The sequence below is a fragment of the Oncorhynchus gorbuscha genome, linkage group LG19 (genome assembly GCF_021184085.1).
Source record: "Oncorhynchus gorbuscha isolate QuinsamMale2020 ecotype Even-year linkage group LG19, OgorEven_v1.0, whole genome shotgun sequence".
NCBI classification, from domain to species: domain Eukaryota; kingdom Metazoa; phylum Chordata; class Actinopteri; order Salmoniformes; family Salmonidae; genus Oncorhynchus; species Oncorhynchus gorbuscha.
In genome coordinates, this window is record NC_060191.1 from 48,298,793 (window position 1) to 48,317,276 (window position 18,484).

The following is an 18,484-nucleotide window of genomic DNA, read 5'->3' on the forward strand; positions in this document are numbered from 1 at the left end:
TACCTCTGTGTAGTCAATTTGCTATCAGCGTGGGACACACACACATACATTAACTACAGAGTTGCATGTGTCATGGACAGTGTCAGGAGGGAGGCCTTGCAAACCTTCATCTGATCTGACTGAGGGGACAATTTAGGCATAACGGAGAACTATAAAGATCTCTGATTGGGTCTGCTCTCTTCTAACCCTGGTGTTTCCTGCCTAAACTGAAGGATTGTCCCCAAATAGCAGTTTCTCCAGATACCTCCATTCATTAAAGAACCTGTCTGACTATTCTGTCACAATTGCTGAATAGTATTTTTCCAGTCACTGCACTGAATGTGCTCATTCAAGTACTGTATCTTTCTGTGTGTAATTTGATAGTAACGGTAGTGTAAGGGGACCCATGGTTTTTGTGTGTGTGACTGTCTCAGCAGTTGCCTTGGATGGCAGGGTCCACTTCTCAGCATTGTTATCACCAGCTTTACAACCTGTGTGCCGTTTACTTTAGTACCAAAGGAATCCTTACAAAACACTGTGGTGGAAGACCTGTTTGACTGGGTATTTAACTGGGTGCTGCTGATGCAGCTTTTGTTTGTGAAGCAGCCAGTTTCCCTCTGTGAATGAAAGAGATGGCCCATGAACAGAACTGCCGGTGCAGAACATTAAATAAAGTAAAATCAAACAAACCTCTACAAACACATTATCCTGTTGTAATGTGATTTAACTACATGACAATAAGAAGGGCATGGGGACAGCTGCTGAATCTGTCTTGAGTCTCAGGTTAACATATATAAAGCAGAAAAGCTGCACTTGAAGTAGCAATTATTTCAAATGCTGCAGATGCGCAATATAATTAAGCAATAAGGCTCGAGGGGGATGTGGTATATGGCCATTATACCATGGCAAAGGGCTGTTCCTTTGCAGGACGCAACGCAGAGTGCCTGGATACAGCCCTTAGCCGTGGTATATTTGCCATTATCCACAAACCCCTGAGGTGCCTTATTGCTATTATAAACTAGTTACCAACGTAATTAGAACAGAAACAAGTGTGTTTTTTGTTGTCATATCCGTGGTATACGGTCTGATATACCACAGCTTTGAGCCAATCGGCATTCGGGGCTCAGACCACCTAGTTTATCATTTCTAATATCCATTGTTAATGTCACAGCTGCATAGTGCGCATATTGTTGTTGCCCTCATTACATTGAGAAAAGATGGCACGTGGCGCAGATCTGGGTAAAGTTCTGTGTCACGATGCTGTGGTAGAGAACCTTGGTTTGTTTCGAAACCTGATCCTAGACCCCAGTCCCCAGAGCCTGTCTAAGAGCTGAGGCCATCTATGTCATTAGTAGTATCTGAGCTCTGTGCCAGCTCGGACATATAATCAAACATTCAATACGATCTAGGAAAATGTGTTAATATTTGCTGTCGCGGTACCGGTACAAAGCTGGGAGCAACACATGATATTTTGATGTGATTTAGGGATAATACCATGTTAACCACAGGAGATAACAGGGAGGACTTTCCCTTACTGCACCAATGATGGATAAGGAGGAGAGAGAGCTGTAGCTTAGTGTGCGTGATTCTATTACCTTAGCTATTTATTGTATTAAAGAGAGAGATGGGATGGAGGAAAGAAGAGATGAAATATGTTACTGGCTGCTGTGGTAATGGCCTAAAGAGGTTTAGACACAAACAAATGGGAAGTATTTCTTCCTTCGGCCCCTATCAAGATTTTCAGCTCTGCTCCGTAAAGCAGTGGAAATGTTTGAGGTTGGGTGTGCGTGCCCAGTTTCCCATGGTCAGGAAAAACTCCTTGCCCTAAGTACATTACTCTACAGGAGGTGAACCTTACCTTGGCAGATGAAAATGATAGGCTGTCAGGATATACACCGAATGCCCAGGCCAGAAATGCAGAGGCACTGTCCCTGCAGGAGTTGTATTTATTTATTACCAACTCCAATTTCTATATTCACTGGTTGACCTGAAGGACACACAATGTTTCATTGAGGAACAGACTAAATGAATGGGCACCATATGAAACCACACAGAACATAAGACTTCCTGAGACCCCTGCCTGGTGCAGTCTGTAGGGCTGTTGTGGTGACTGTATTACCGCCACACCGGCGGTCATAAAGGCAGTCAATTTCCACGTGACTGTTTAATCACGATAATTAGGCTTTGCCAAGCTCTGATGCTGCTGATGGTCATTAGTAGCCTACCAAACTTGCTAACTGCCTGGTACTCAGCACACTATTGTCCCTCTAATCATTCTGTCATCAATGCAAAAGTAATCGCAAATCTAATCAAACACTTAATGAGAGCTCATGTTGTGCAACATTTCTATAGGCTATGCTTTTGCGTGAGAACAGAGTGAAGGCCTCTAAAATGAGGATCCCATCAGTTGTCAATAGGCTAGGTCTACTGTATTTCTCAACCTTCCTAATATTAAGCACATTGTTAATCTTTTCAACAGGAGAATAGCCTACCTGGCTGGCATGAAAATGAACCACGGCAAAAGCGTCTTCGTTATTTAAGTGCATAGATGACATTTTCTTCCCCCGCTGCCCCTGTTTCGAGACAGGTGCATGATAATGGTCCATTCTAAATCAACTAATTTCACATGTATATGTAAAATGAAACAAATTAATCCGCTTTATAATTGGTGTAGAGCCTAACCTGCGTACATAAGCAGCACATGAGTTTAAAGTTTGGGGAATATAATTTTCACCATTCAAATGCACATTTTTATAATTGGTTTTGCGGTGACTTTTGATAATGGTGTTTTCCTCTAATGGAACATTCACGCCTACTGCCATGTGCTCATTTATGAGCTTATAATGTGAAACTGTTTGGCTATTTCATCAACATTTTAAGCTAAAGGTTTTTTTGATGCTAGTTTTGGTAATAATTTGGGATCTATCGCATCCCACAACTGTCCCAGACTGTTTTGAATATTAATTTCTTGCAAAGAATAGAATAGGTCAACTTTTGTACTATGGGGGATAGTAAATTGACATAGGCTAGTCCTTTTGCTGTTTGTTAGGCCTACTCATCATGTTAGCTGACAAAGTAATAAAAATAGTCTTGGTAGCCATTTGAAAATAGTCTGGGTAGCCATTTGAAAATAGTCTGGGTAGCCATTTGAAAATAGTCTGGGTAGCCATTTGAAAATAGTCTGGGTGGCCATTTGAAAATAGTCTGGGTGGCCATTTGAAAATAGTCTGGGTGGCCATTTGATTAAATGTTCAGGAGTCTTATTGCTTGAGGGTAGAAGCTGTTTAGAAGCCTCTTGGACCTAGACTTTGCACTCCGGTACCGCTTTCCGTGAGGTAGCAGAGAGAACAATCTACAACTAGGGTGACTGGAGTCTTTGACCATTTTTAGGGCCTTCCTCTGACACTGCCTGGTATAGAGGTCCTGGATGGCAGGAAGCTTGGCCCCAGTGACGTACTGGGCCGTTCGCACTAGCCTCTAGTAGTGCTGGGTGATATATGTCGTGTGACGATAGAAAACAGTCTATCGTTTATTTTGTTGTCGCAAATCGCTCTTTACGGCAATATATTTAGTCAATTGGTCGATGCCTTGCTTTCTTACAAAATTTGCAACACAAACCAATACGGAGGAGAGTGAATGTGATGCAGAGCATGGAGACACGGAGGTCGTACCTAAAAGAGGTGCTACTTCGGTCGCATGGACGTGGTTTGGGTATGAAAAGTCTGACACGGACCAGGAAACCGTCCTCTGCTAAATATGCCGCAGGCCGGTCCCGACAACCGGCTCAAACACCACTAACCTCTTACCACCTACGCAAGAATCATGTGAAACAGTACGGAGAGAGTCTACGGATGAGACCCAGAAAGGTACAGTGCTCAAAACAAACCCCCGACTCAAATGTTGCAAGAGGCTTTTGCCCGCGGCACACCATATGGCAAACAATCACGAAGACGGAAGGAGAACAGCTGCTGTTACAACTTAGATTTGCAAAGACATGGCCCCAATTTACACAGTCGAGAAACGGGGGTTTCGTGTGTTGGCGCTAACACTTGACCCAAGGTAACAAATGCAAATTGATATGTGACACACATTAATGCCAAAATAACATTCAAAACAGGCAAGCCCCTACAAATCTATATTTTAGGCCTACATTTATTGTGTTTGCAACTAGTTAAAGTGTTTTCTATTTACCTTTTTGTATTTTATACATTCATTGCTTAATTGAAAATGTGCGCAAAGGTTCTAAATAAAAGGAGAAATACTCATTTGATTAAGTATCTTTTTTATTTGTTGAGTATAATTCAATGTAATAAGAAATAAGCCTTTACATGTGGTCACTTTTTATAAATGATTTATTCATTGCATTTACAGAATGTGCTATTTTGTGATATGAAATTACCTATATCGGGATATGAGAATTTGGCCGTATCGCCCAGCCCTACCCTCTAGTTCCTTGCGGTCGGAGGCCGAGCAGTTGCCATACCAGGCAGTGATGCAACCAATCGGGATGCTCTCGATGGTGCAGCTGTAGAACCTTTTGAGGACCCATGCCAAATCTTTTCAGTCTCCTGAGGGGAAAAGGTTTGGTCGTGCCCTCTTCAAGATGGTCTTGGTGTGCTTGGACAATGTTAGTTTGTTGGTGATGTGGACACCAAGGAACTTGAAGCTCTCAACCTGCTCCACTGCAGTCTCGTCGATGTGAATCGGGGCGTGCTCGGTCTTCTTTTTCCTGTAGTCCACAATCATCTCCTTTTGCCTTCATCACGTTGAGGGAGAGGAGGTTGTCCTGACACCACACGGCCAGGTCTGACCTCCTCCCTATAGGCTGTCTCGTCATTGTCGGTGATCAGGCCTACCACTGTTGTCATCGGCATAAGAACAACGCAGAGTAGGCTGTTCTGTTCTTCTGAAATAGACTACATTTTCTTCATATCATGCTTCTTTAGACCTGTCTAAAATAATGAATTTGTAGGCTATATTACATGGCGTTATTAGACCTTTTAAGATGTAGGTGTTCCAAAAGTCTGCATCGGTGGCTTGTAGGCTGTGTGGAAGACTGGAGATGCTAAATGTGTTCATGTTCATTAACGGTCAATTACTGTCAGGCCAACAGTTTATTTGCTTGACAATCACCGGCTGACAATTTCATGATCGCCACAATCCTAGTATGGTGTCACTGTGAGATATTATAAACATAATTCTCCACTGTCCCATCTGAAGCCATAGTATTTGGATGTGGATACTCATTGATTGAAAGGGGATCTGAAAACACTATAGCCCTATACACAAATGTGAAAATCAGAGTACAGTACATGTAATATCTATTAAAACCTATCCATGTTGCAATCAGATTTGGGTGGAAGGTGACTGGTAGTGACTGGTAGTGTGAAGTTTAAGACTTTTCACTGTGTACCAAAATGGCTAGGGGAACTCCTGTGTGTGTTTTTGTCCTACGTTACTCCCTAGTTCCCCCTCTCTCAGAAGAAGAGGAGAGCGTTAGTTTGTTTTCCCCAAAGAGAACACTTGTCTTGTCATGTATGGCCGGGGCCTTGAAGTGTGTTGTGCTGTAGTGTTTAGGCCCATGTCTTTCTCTCTCTCGCATGCATTCAGACACACACCCTCGTACTGTCTCCCACTCATGCGCACTTTCCATTACACAGCCTCTTCCTTTCGCTCTTTCTATCTGTAAAGAGAGGTCTGGTCATGATTTAAATGAGGGGAAGGGAGGAGCAGGCTGCAGGACCAATCAGTCCAGTGACGAACTGATGTTGGTTGTGGCTCTGCTGATTGCAGCTCCCTTACAAATATTTCCCTTGGTCACTCTCACGCCACTCCTTTTCTTGCTTTTCTCTTTCTCTGCTGTTCTCTCATTCTGTTTCCAGCCTGGTAATCATCCATCCCTGGCCATTTCAGTCTAGCCTCCAGTAGAATCCTGTACTGCTTAAAGGCAAAACATATTCCTATTATTTATGTTCTGTTTGAGACAGGAAAGGGGCAAGGGATCCAGTCCTCTCTTTTCTATTGGGAAATACCTTTTCAGGGCTGGAAAATAGAATTTCCACACTAAATCAGTGTCTGTCAATCTGTAGTCTCTCGTGGACAGAAGAAACAAACGTGGCTGGAGGCCTGCAGGCCAGTGACTCGGCACTCCGTTTCAGAGAATATCAGTGAGAGATTCTCTGCTCGTTATTTTGTTTTCTTTCTATAATTGATTCTCTCTTTCTCACTGGTGAGTGAATGTCTTCAGTATCAACTCGAGGCTAAACAGACATATGGCTTAGATGTTTCTCTCATCCTCTTTAGAGCTGTGTCCATTTTGTCAGCCAGTGATTGTCAAGAAAATAACTGCCGGTCTCAGGGTAATTGAGCGTTAATTAGCATAAACACGTTTAGCATCTCCTGGCTTCCACGCATAGCCTACAAGTCACTGATACAGACCTTTTGGAACAAACATTTGACATTTAAAAAAGTCTAAATCCATGTAATATAGCATACACCATCACAATAAATCCATTATTTGTTTTAGACAAGTCTAAAGAAACAATATGAAGAAATATGCCACATGGCTGTGGGCTACACTAGTTCATTTAGCAGACTATTTGCTTAATTCTTTATTTTATAGTATGAACAATACAATTGACGGTAGCTTAATAAAACACAGGATATTTTCTCATGCACAGGATACAGAACATGTAAATGGTAGTGAAGTGGTACCAAAAACAAGTGTACAGAGAAAATATTTGATCATGATTAGATGATGCTTACCCGACACACTTGTCCAAATTGATGGGTCATGTGAAAGAAATGCTATAACCAGCCACATATAGCTCAGAGGATGCCTCGACAACAGTGACCCATGTACACACAATAGATGGCCGTAATCACCCGCAGACACACCTGGCTAATTTGATAGGTTATGTAAATATCCGTCCGAAATGGAGTCTGAGTTTAAAAAAATAATGTATTTTTGGACAAGGAACCGGCATAATCTCAAGTCATACTACTACCAATACAAACATTGTCATTCCAGTAGTAGGAATCTGCAGGTAGCTAAAGCTAACCAACTAGATTTAATGTTAGCTAGCTAACATTAGGCTATAACTAGCAATGCAAATAGTTCTGATTCATATATTACTACACAGATCATAACTGTAACGTTAGCTAGCGAGCAAACAAGCTAACGTTTGCTAGCTAACTAACAGTATGCTTTAACTAGCAACAAAAACAACTTTCTGAAAAATATGAACTTCTGTAAATGTGGCTAGACCCTTACCCGTATGTATACATGGACGAACGCTTTACGGCAGACTGGAACCATTTAACTCCATTTTGTTTGTCTTGTTTGGCCAGCGTTGTCAAGTCAATCCAGTTCATACTGACCGTGGCGTGTGCAGAAAGTAGCCCATCACTTTCCAACTGATCTGTTGATAGCGCATGCTAAGTTCAGGGCGTCAATGTTGAAAAAAGCAGCAACTTTTGTAGTTCTCGATGGCTACAGTTATATCTTTAAAAGATGGCGCGGTAGAAAGAACTGTCAACACATACTGAACAGCTCACGTTATAGACAAACGCATGCTACATGGCAGACCAATCCAAATCAATCAAGTGTATTTATAAAGCCCTTTTAACATCAGCCGGTCACAGTGCTATACAGAAACCCAGCCTAAAACCCCAAACCGCAAGCAATGCAGATTGTTACGTACACCTCTTGGAGGGGAGAACTCAACACCCCACTACATCAACTCCCTGTGGAGTGAAAAAAGTATGTGATCGTAGGTGCGGGGAAGGACGGCAGAGGCAGAGAGAATTACCGTTTACAGGGAATTTATTATTCCTTAACACGGTAATGTGGGGAGAAGGAGTTGGACGGAACCAAAGCAAAGATGGTAAAAGTTAAGGAATCCCCTCCTACCTTACCTGCCTTCCCACTCCTTACCTAACCTTAAGCACCACCTGGCTTGCTAACCAAAATACGGGGTGGTCCGCCCAGGTCTTTCCTAGTGTGCATAGACTGATTAAATACTACGGGTTATGTATTGCCCCCCCCCCTGGGAACACATGAAACAGAATAATTTGCCGGTTCTTTAAGTGAAAAATTTAAATAACCAAAAACACTAAATCCTATTGTCATACACAACTCTGAAGGAGTGGCTACAAAATATCAAAAACTTTCAGACCACCACAACAATCAACACAGGACATAAAAAATTCTCTTCCCTGACTAAGGAGTACTGGCTGGGTAAGGAAGAGAAGGCTGTATCCCCTGACGAGAGGGAGGGGTCAGAACTCCAAACAGTGATGGGGCCGACCAATTTGCTGCTTCAGGAAGCCATTTCCTGAAATACACACACATACAAACCCACAACAACACAGAAACTGGGGAACGTAACACCGATGTAGAAGCATGGTGGCTAGGAAAAACTCCCTAGAAAGGCAGGAACCTAGGAAGAAACCTAGAGGAACCGTGCTCTGATGGGTGGCCAGTCCTCTTCTGGCTATGCCGGGTGGCGATTATAACAGTACATGGCCAAGATGTTCATAGATGACCAGCATGGTCAAATAATAATAATAATCACTGGTTGTAGAGGGTGCAACAGGTCAGCACCTCACTCATCTCCCGGCATGTCCAGCCCATCCATTATCTCAGCCAATCATGGCAAGCGGGAAGGTTCCATCCTTTTTCCGTGGCTCAACCAACTAGGCTCGTAATTTAACTTTTATTTGTATTTGTGGAAAACAAATTTTGATAAATTAAATGTTTACGTTCAAATGATGCTCCTGTGAAGAAGTGACTTGTGACATACTCCTAGTTTCCTGAAACAAGTCACATTTTCATGCCAGATTGGTAGGCTATACACCTATTTAAGGCGAAGCAATGTGCTTACTATTAGGAAAATTTATAAATAGTAGGCCTAGTCTAAATACAATCTAATGGGACCCTACTCTTTTTAGAGTCCATCAAAACTCTGTTTTCTCACGCAAATGCATAGCCTGTAGAGATGTTGAGCAACATGAGCTCATGGGCTCTAATGTAGTGTTTTTGATTTAGATTTTCGATTACATTTGCATTGATGTCAGAGTGATTAGAATTACAATAGAATTCTGAATACCACGCAGTTAGCAAGTTTGGTAGGCTACTAATGACCACCAGAGCTTATAGAAACCTAATTACCATGACTAAACTGTCACGTGGAATTTTACTGGCATTAAGACTCGTGACCGCGGGTGTGGCGGTAATACGGTCATGGTAACAGCCCTAGTCCTCAATCTCTTCATCTGTTTCTTCCCCTCCCTTCCGCTCTCTGTCAACCTTTCCCATCTCTCATTATGTTTATCTATCCTGTTTCTGTGAATTTACCTCGTCTTCATGCTCTTTCTCCCCCCCTCTCGCTCCATTTTCCCCTCCCGCTTCTAACTCTTTCTGTATCTCCCTCCACTCTCTCAGCTATGTTATCTTCTGTCTGCTCTCTCTCTCTCCCTCACCCACTATCTCTGTGTGTCTCACTCGCATACACGCTGTCTCCCACTGGTGCTCTCTCTCCATTTATATTGCCTCATCTCGCTCTCTCCAACCACTGCACTTCCTGTGGCTGGCCTGGTGCATATCATGCTAGCTCCAGATATGTTAATATACTCTGCATGAGTGGGGAAAGCCCTGGGGAACCAGAGAGGGAGTCGCGCCTGCTCCTCCTCTCTGCCCAGGAACTGCTCATGAGTGGGTAGGGCCAGTCCCACCCTGTACTGGAGGTAGCAATAGCATCATTGTTACCCAGTCTGTGCTGAGTATCTACCTGCCACTATGGGGTGATGTTCCAAATTCATTGTTTTAAGTCTGGATACTCTCTTCATAATGCATTAAAAGCACACTTTATAATTCTGTAAATCCAATTCATAATGCATTTTATTGCACTGCATCGGTGGTTTCCTTGTGCTTATGGGTGACTGTTTTAAATGTGTGTTGGGTGTGGAAGTGTAGGTGTATGTGGGAGGGAAGGGTAAGGTGTCCTTGTATGTGTTTACATGATGGCCTTTATGAACACTGTACAAACACTTCCACAGTGTCGCTCCAGATATAATGTTGATATTGACGTAAACCCACCTTGCCTTTCATAGCAGAGCACATGTTTTTTTGCTGAAGCTTTTGGCTTATAATATAACTGCTAACATTATATTTGTTAGTACTCTTACTACATGTGGTGATTCATTTCTAGATGGTAAAGGATGTGTGTGTGCATCTGTCGTCGTTCTGCCTTTGTCTTGTGTAGCAGAAAACATCTGGACACATTCAGACAGAGCCATATGTCTCTACATAAGGCGCACATTTGTCAGGGATATTTCAGTAGGACTGTAGTCTAGAGGCAATATCTGTGGCCGTAGAGATAAAACCACTAAACAACTGCAGATCCACAGGCCCTTTAGCAATCCACTCCGTTGTATAGAGGAGAATCAAAATGACCTTGGATTCCTCTCACGACACAGCAGAAAGACAGAACAACTTTGGAGAATCATGTTGGTGTCGTGTTTGGAGTAGTCTTTCGCCATGCATGAGTTTCTTTGTGACTATGAGACACACAGACAAACGTGCATTCGGAAAGTATTCAGACCCCTTCACTTCAACATTTTCTTACATTACAGCCTTATACTAAAATGGATTAAAACATGTTTTTTAATTCCTCATCAATCTACACACATTACCCCATAATGACAAAGCAACAACAGGTTTTCAGAAATGTTAGCAAATTTTTATTAATTAACAGATACCTTATTTAAGTATTCAGACCCTTTGCTATAAGACCCACTTGAGCTCAGGTGCATCTAGTTTCCATTGATTATCCTTGATGTTTCTTAAACTTGTTTGGAGTCCGTCGGTAAATTCAGTGGATTGGACATTATTTGGGTAGGCACACACTTCTCTATATAAGGTCCCACTGATGACAGCATGTCAGAGCAAAAACCAGGCCGAGGTTGGAGTTGTCCTTAGAGCTCCGAGACAGGATTGTGTCGAGTCACAGGTCTGGAGTAGTGTAACAAAACATTTCTGCAGCATTGAAGATCCCCAAGAACACAGCGACGTCATCATTCTTACATGGTAGAAGTTTGGAACCACCAAGACTTCCTAGAGCTGGCTGCCCGTCCAAACCTGAGGAATTGTAAGAAGTGCCTTGGTCAGGGAGGTGACCAAGTACCCGATGGTCACTCTGACAGCTCCAGAGTTCCTCTGGAGATGGCAGAACCTTCCAGAAGGCCAACCCATCTCTGCAGCACTCCACCAATCAGGCCTTTATGGTAGAGTGGCAAGACGGAAGCCACTCTTCAGTAAAAGGCACATGACGGCCCGCTTTGAGTTTGCCAAAAGGCACCCAAAGGACTCTCAGACAATGAGAAAGAGTCTGATAAAACCAAGATTGAACTCTTTGGCCTGAAAGCCAAGCGTCACGTCTGGAGGAAACCAGGCACCGCTCATCACCTGGCCAATACCATTCCTACGCCGAATCACGTTGGTGGCAGCATCATGCTGTGGGGATGTTTTTCAGTGACAGGGACTGGGAGACTAGTCAGGATCGAAGCAAAGATGAACAGAGGAAAGTACAGAGACCCTTGATGGAAACCTGCTCCACAGCGTTCAGGACCTTAGACCGGGGTGAGGGTTCACCATCCAACAGGACAAAATCCCTAAGCACACAGCCAAGACAATGCAGGAGTGGCTTCGGGAAAAGTCTCAATATCCTTGACTCCTGGGCTTGAACCCGATTGTACATCTCTGGAGAGAACTGAAAATAGCTGTGCAGCGACACTCCCGATCCAAACTGACAGAGCTTATGGAACCGCAGAGAAGAATGGAGAAACTCCCCAAATACAGGTGTGCCAAGCTTGTAGCGTCATTCCCAAGAATAATTGATGCTGTAATCGCTGCCAAATTACTGAATAAAGGGTCTGAATACTTTATGTAAATGTTATTTTTTAAATGTTTTCTAAAAACCTGTTTTTGCTTTGTCATTATGGGGTGTTGTGTGTAGATTGACCCCAAAAAAGAATAAGGCAGTAACGTAACAAAATGTCCAAACAGTTAAGGGGTCTGAATACTTTGAATGCACTGTATCACACATTGTTGTGTGATTTTAATTTAACCTCATAACTAAGTGAAGGCTATATGGACCTAGGCACGGCAAAATGATTGCGTACTTGATGATGGATCAATTTATAGAACACCACTTTCATCAGTCCCCCTTCTCAGTGGGTACAGGCTCAGTGGTGTGATGGCTTGTCTTTGTGCCTTGTACTCTTTAAAAAAAAAATATATATATATATATATCTCCATCCCAGAAGCTGAGAGACCTGTAAGTGCCACTATGGTTTCACGTAGTTCTGTACTGCCTCAGTAGTAGCAGATGTGAGATGGGCCACAGTGGTGGAATGAGAGAGCTCTTTCTCATGCACTCCTTTCAATTCAAGAAACTTTATTGGCATAAAAAGTGAAGGAATCTACAGTCCTGTACATGTACACTGAATGTTCAAAACATTAAGGACACCTGCTCTTTCCATTAAATAGACTGACCAGGTGAATCACTTCAATGAGTATAGATGAAGGGGAGGAGACAGGTTTTGAAGGATTTTTTTTAGCCTTGAGACAATTGAGGAATGGATTGTGTGTGTGTGTGCCATTCAGTGGGTGAATGGGCAAGTCAAAAGATTTAAGTGTGTTTGAACGGGGTATGGTGGACACGTTGCTGGGATTTTCATACTCAACAGTTTTCCATTAACATCCAGCCAACTTGACTGGGAGCCACATGGGCCTGCATCCCTGTGAATAGACACCAGGTGAAAGCTATGATCCCTTATTCATGTGACTTGTTAAATCCACTTCAATGAGTATAGATGAAGGGGAGGAGACCGGTTTAATGAAGGATTTTTTTTTTAGCCTTGAGACAATTGAGGAATGGATTGTGTGTGTGTGCCATTCAGTGGGTGAATGGGCAAGTCAAAAGATTTAAGTGTGTTTGAACGGGGTATGGTGGTAGGCACATTGCTCAGATTTTCATACTCAACAGTTTTGCGTGTGTATCAAGAACGGTCCACCACTCAAAGGACATCCAGCCAACTTGACACAACTATGGGAAGCATTGGAGTCAACATGGGCCTGCATCCCTGTGGAAGGTTTTAGACACCAAAGGGGGGGTGCAACTCAATACCAGGAAGATGTTCTTAATGTTTTGTACACTCGGTGTTTTTCCAGTCTTATTCACACTCACGTGATTTCCTCTACCTCCTTTTCTTCCTCATGGTGTCTCCCCATCACCTCTCGTGCCAGTACTATCTCACACACACCATTTCTCCCTCCCTCAGTTTGTCAGTTCTCAGTAGTGTGGACATAAATCTCTCTCACACACAGTCTCAATGAGAAGCTGTAACAAGACTGTGGTTTTTATTTTTGTTTAAAAAGTACCTTTCTCCAATATCTGTCTTGTTTGATCCATCAATGAAACGGACATACTCCTAGCAGAGCTGAGGCTGATTGATCATGGTTGAAGAATCACATGAGGTCCAGTTTGATTGATCACATAACAGGGTCAATTTTCCTCACTGGATGATTGACAGCACCACTGAGCCTTGGAGCCATGCCTATTTAATTAGCCATTTGATTTCCTAATCTGGCATCGATCTGCTCACTCACCCCTTTTGTCTCATAAAAGTTATCAAGACAGTACAGAAGTTTCTATCTGAAAAAGTTATGAAGGTTAATCTAAGTAGTTTCTTTCTGATTTAGGAGGCATTGTGGACTGTGTGTGACAGAATGCAGTAGTGTGTGGATACCTTCCGCAATGCAAGTCATTGATCTCTGCACTTGCTGGGAAGTTTTGCTCCTAGAAAAGGTAGGTTTCTAGAGGATAAATTGCAATGCCACAGAGAATTCGCTTTGTTCTAATGGCTGATTTTAATGACCGCAACAACAGAGCACTGAGCTAAGAGGCAGGATGGAGAATACCCTGGTTGTAGCTGTGCCCACCGCGAGGATACACATATCCCTATCTTGTCCTACCTCCCCTCTACAACTGAACCATAAAGCCTGAGAGCGAGTGCGCAACACACACATTCGTCCCCAGTCTCATTGGCGCTTATAAAAATGCCATGAATCAGCTTCCACCGCAGCTCTCAACAGCCCCCCCCCTTCTGCACCTAATGATTTACTAGCTGAGCACCACAGCAGACTGATGGTGAAGGTCCAGACTTTTACCGGTCATCCTTTCTTCCTTCCATTGGCCACCTTGCCTTTTATTAATTCAACCAACCTCTAATAACAGCTTTGTCAGGTGGGTGTCAACCCCTCACTCTCACCCGGCTGTCCTCCTTACCCCCCCTCACCACTATCCTCACCCAGCTGTCACCATGATTAATAGACCAATAACAAAGAATGTAAACCTTTCTGCCAACAACAGCTAGTTTTCAGCTTCCCCTTCCTGCTCAGACCACTCCCAGACTGTCCTAGAACAATTCTTGCTTGAATTATTTTTGCCCAAACTTTTTCCTTTTTGAATGGAAATCTATTACAGCAGGGTACTTAATTGTTACCCAGAAATGATTTCATATTGATCCAAAAACGGCAGCATTGGACCATTTCATTGGCTCATTAATTTGACGCATGTTGCACTACAATGTCATTTTTCTGATTTTGTACTTTTTTTTTCTCCATCCCTACAATAGAGTTCCAGACACTTGTAGAATCTATGTGCATTGAAGCGGCTCGTTGTGGCCCAACGCCCTGTTAAGACACTTTTTATATTGATTTTGGCACCTTTTTATATGGCTTACATCCTAAGTCTTTGTCTCTAGCCAAATAGTTAGTCCTAAAAAGTTTACAAGCTCATTTGATTTGGATCTTGACTCAAGCTCCAATGAGTAGCTAATTGTAGTCTTGCATTGGATACTTGCGTGGGGTATAAATGAGGCTTTAGGTCATCAACAGCTGTAAGACCGATGGGAAGACACTGTCACACTACTCCTCTAGAGTGGCCAGAGAGACTGCAGGTCTCATGCTAATAGACTTAAGAGAGGTCATCTTTCCGGGAACGCTAGTTAACACCAACAGGAAGGAAGTAATCATCAACTCCCCATACATACACACCATTAGGGCTTGTCAGAGCACACACATTATACCAAAACGCCCTCATTAACTCTCAAGTGCAGTTTAAATCAATATCACGTCTTGATCTCTGTCAACTTTTGACCGCTGTGGTAGGACATTGAATCACCTGCTTCCCCGTTGGTGAATCCAGCGATGTGCAGTGTGTCGTCGTCGTAGGCTCCTGGACCCACAGAGGAGGAGTACTTGGCAAACTCTCTCGTTTCCCCTCAAAGTCCTCCATGTCCTTCCCTAGCTCATGTCCGTCCTCATACTTCCTCCTCCGGGTGAGATGGAATATGTCCTCCAGCCCCAGCCAATACTCTCCATCTGCGTTGCCAAACCCTCTCTTGTAGTGATCCCATCGCCTGTGCCGTCCATCCTGCCGTCAGTGGCCAGTACACCTGCACGCCGGACGTTGGGCCAAGTAGGTAGAAGCTGTAGATGCTGCTGGGTTGGCTGTTGTCATGGTTGTAGATGTCAGCACAGTATAAAGGCAGGGTTTACTGAGAGTGGACGGCTACAGGAGCCAATAGAGCCAGGAGCAACATTACCTTTCTACCGGATGGAGAGTTTTTCACGTTGATTTGTGTCATCTCGTTTTCTGTCTTGATGGTTTGTCTGATTGATTCGGACTCTTATGCCTGTGATGAGCCCAAAATAACATGATCAACATTACAGATTTGTATGGAGTTAACTGTCCAATAGACCTTATCTGCTGACTGGGTGGAAATGTTGTTGCTGTGTGTTCATTGACGTCAAGGTACCAGTACTGCTTTTTGGTTCTTGACTAACAAGCCATGTTGAGAATCAGACGCCTGTGTATTTTCCTGAACCAATATGTGCGTGCATGCTAAGTTTGACAAAAACAGCTTTACAATTTGATAATCTATGAATGTAGGTGGATTTGCACAGTGTTCACAATTTTGTTGCCTTAGACCCTGGAAACATTTGGTCTTAGCAACTTTTTTAAAGCTACTGTGAGATCAATACATCCTTTTTTGGGACTTTTCTGAGATCTAGCCATTGATTCTTGAATATAAATTATGCCACATGAGCTTAGTGCAACTTTCTTACCCAATCAGAACCATTCAAAACATGGTAAACTATAATTTTCATTCCGTGGATGGACAGTCTTTACGTCCAGAGCTATCTATGAATGTAAGAGTAGTTCTCCAGCCCCATCCCTCAGAATTTTACCAAAACAGCTTTAAAACTGAATGTTTTATCTCCTCTTGGGGCAACATTTATCTATTCTTGACAAAATGGGAAAACTGTGCAACAAAGGGGTAAATACCTTATATGGTTATTCATAATGCAGTATCCAGCCTTTATTTTGTATTTTTTTTACCATTGGCTATGTTTTGGTGGTACATGTGTGATGCTGTGGCTGATGTAATTGTGCGATGTTAAGACCGTTTATATTGGAATGGAACACCGGTTTTATATGTGTGTCCCATCTGGCCTTCAGAGGTCTGACTGGTCAGGTACCATATGAGAACACGGCCTTTTGGCTATGGTGTCCCTCCACCAGCGACTTTGCAGAGTAATTATTTTAAACCCCTATACTCCATCTCCTCATGGTCATTTGCTGCATTCCTATTGGTCCTCCTGTCCTGACACCTATAGTCCAGATGGTCCCTTCATATGGACAACCTGCTTTTGTTCCAGTTCTCTACCGTTTGCGGGGTGTGCACTCGTTCACTAACAATCATGCGTTGGATTGGTGCAAGCCTGGCTGGAAGGAGTTTCCACCATATTCCTCACACCAGTCCATTCCTTATACCCCCCCCCCCCCTCACCCTTTTTTCCTCATCTTTATTTAACCAGGTAGGCAAGTTGAGAACAAGTTCTCATTTACAATTGCGACCTGGCCAAGATGAAGCAAAGCAGTTCGACACATACAACGACACAGAGTTACACATGGAGTAAAACAAACATACAGTATAAACAAGTCTATATAAGATGTGAGCAAATGAGGTGAGATAAGGGAGGTAAAGGCAAAGAAAGGCCATGGTGGCAAGGTAAATACAATATAGCAAGTAAAACACTGGAATGGTAGATTTGCAATGGAAGAATGTGCAGAGTAGAAATAAAAATAATGGGGTGCAAAATTAATTAAATACAGTAGGGAAAGAGGTAGTTGTTTGGGCTAAATTATAGGTGGGCTATGTACAGGTGCAGTAATCTGTGAGCTGCTCTGACAGTTGGTGCTTAAAGCTAGTGAGGGAAATAAATGTTTCCAGTTTCAGAGATGTTTGTTGTTCGTTCCAGTCATTGGCAGCAGAGAACTGGAAGGAGAGGCGGCCAAAGAAAGAATTGGTTTTGGGGGTGACTAGAGAGATATACCTGCTGGAGCGTGTGCTACATGTGGGAGATGCTATGGTGACCAGCGAGCTGAGATAAGGAGGTATATTACCTAGCAGGGTCTTGTAGATGACATGGAGCCAGTGGGTTTGGTGACGAGTATGAAGTGAGGGCCAGCCAACGAGAGCGTACAGGTCGCAATGGTGGGTAGTATATGGGGCTTTGGTGACAAAATGGATTGCACTGTGATAGACTGCATCCAATTTGTTGAGTAGGGTATTGGAGGCTATTTTGTAAATGACATTGCCAAAGTCAAGGATTGGTAGGATGGTCAGTTTTACAAGGGTATGTTTGGCAGCATGAGTGAAGGATGCTTTGTTGCGAAATAGGGAGCCAATTCTAGATTTAACTTTGGATTGGAGATGTTTGATGTGGGTCTGGAAGGAGAGTTTACAGTCTAACCAGACACCTAGAATATGTGGACAAATACCTAAGTCAGAGCCGTCCAGAGTAGTGATGTTGGACAGGCGGGCAGGTACAGGCAGCGGCAGGTACAGGCAGCGATCGGTTGAAGAGCATGCATTTAGTTTTACTTGTATTTAAGAGCAATTGGAGGCCAAGGAAGGAGAGTTGTATGGCATTGAAGCTTGCCTGGAGGGTTGTTAACACAGTGTCCAAAGAAGGGCCAGAAGTATACAGAATGGTGTCGTCTGCGTAGAGGTGGATCAGAAATTTGAAAGTACACTCTTCAGGAAGGGTAGATAATCCTAACGCAGCCAATATCCCATAACAACCCCCTTTTTATGTTCCAGTAAGTTTTAAAGCAGGAATCGAGACATAACGGACATGTTATTTTCGGAGCAATGAAATGACAAAACCTTGTTTAGTTAAACCATCTCACTAAATGCAGCTGTACCCATAATAGTTTGATAAGAAACTACAACAGTTTTGTGTAGGAACACACAACTTGTGTATTTGTTGGAAGTGAGACATGATGTTCAAACATCTCACTAAATAACCCTAATATTGTTTCCCCTCCTACTCTATTGTCTACACTCTCTACACCCTGATAATCAAGAA

At 43.0% G+C, this 18,484-nt stretch overlaps 1 protein-coding gene across 4 annotated transcripts in view; it reads left to right on the forward strand.

Annotated features, from left to right (window-relative positions):
- LOC124005559 (Golgi SNAP receptor complex member 1-like) overlaps positions 1–18,484 on the forward strand; it is a 48,641-nt gene that overhangs the window by 10,027 nt on the left and 20,130 nt on the right. The window lies entirely within an intron of this gene.